This window comes from Myotis davidii, unplaced genomic scaffold, assembly GCF_000327345.1.
Source record: "Myotis davidii unplaced genomic scaffold, ASM32734v1 scaffold458, whole genome shotgun sequence".
Lineage (NCBI taxonomy): Eukaryota > Metazoa > Chordata > Mammalia > Chiroptera > Vespertilionidae > Myotis > Myotis davidii.
This window is the reverse complement of record NW_006289819.1, coordinates 2,222,344-2,223,388: the sequence shown is the minus strand read 5'-3', so window position 1 is coordinate 2,223,388 and position 1,045 is coordinate 2,222,344. Positions and strand designations below refer to the sequence as shown.

The window sequence follows — 1,045 nt, the reverse complement described above, 5'->3', positions numbered from 1 at the left end:
AGACCAAGCTTCCGTACAGTCCACCATTCTCACTGGGCTCTACTCTCCAGTCCTCGCCCCCCTGCCCCCCGCCCCGTGAACTTTTTGAAAATCTAGGCCAGCCGGGTGCCCCACAGCGGGCAGGGGTCTAGGTTCTGGCAGCCGGAAGTCCAGCTCCCAGCTCTGCCGCTGTAACCTTGAGAAAACCACTGGCCCTCCCTCTCTGTGTCCCTACATCTTCATGTGTAACGGGCGTACTAGGACTGACAGGCTGATGGGAGGGTCAGGTGAGATGAGTGCCTGGCATTCAGAAAGGCTCAGTCAAGACCCTCCCCTCCACTTCTCCCCATGCTCTGTAGGCAGACACCTTGTGCACCCTCACATGCTGGCCCCGCCAGCTAGGAAAGCATCCACATGCAAGCACACACACAGCCCTACACACATGCACACACATGCACATACACATGCACGTGCACACATGCGCTCCAGCCCTCCAGTTGTTCTCTGCTTCCTCCTGGGGTTTGGGATTGAGCCATAAAATGTTGGCTCGTAAGCAGGCACCACTGCAGTTTTGTCCCTAGCTTGGGGCCCACAGGCCAGAGCCCAGCGACCAGCCATCTGCCCGCAGCCCAGAACTGACCCGAGCAGCAGGCATATGGCTGCCGTGGGTGACAAAGGGGAAGGTGGCCATAATGAGGATGGCCCACGGGGGTTGGCATCCCTGCCTACGGGGCCATCTGCGCTGAATTGGGCCTCAGCTGCCCTCAGCTCCTCCTTCTGCCGAATCTGAAAGGTCTCAGGAGAAGCTGCCCCTGCTGTTGGGTGGGGGAGGCCCCAGAGGGAGTCCCAGCCGGAGCGGCTGGTGAGAGAACCGCCCGGTCACCACGGAGGAGCCTGAAAACGAGAGTGAACGGTGAACGACGGGGTTATAGAGGGAGGCTCCACCCCGTCCCTCCTTACTGCACCCTCACCCCTGCCCAGGTGCAGTCCCAGAGCAGCGTCCAGCTCCTGTTCCAGGCTCCCATGCCCGGCTCCCCCATCCACCCCCTTCCCCCCCCTCCCCACC

The 1,045-nt window shown here is 61.5% G+C and overlaps 1 protein-coding gene across 1 annotated transcript in view; it reads left to right on the top strand.

Annotated features, from left to right (window-relative positions):
• Nucleotides 1–1,045, top strand: part of CLDN19 (claudin 19) — a 6,424-nt gene that overhangs the window by 1,129 nt on the left and 4,250 nt on the right. The window lies entirely within an intron of this gene.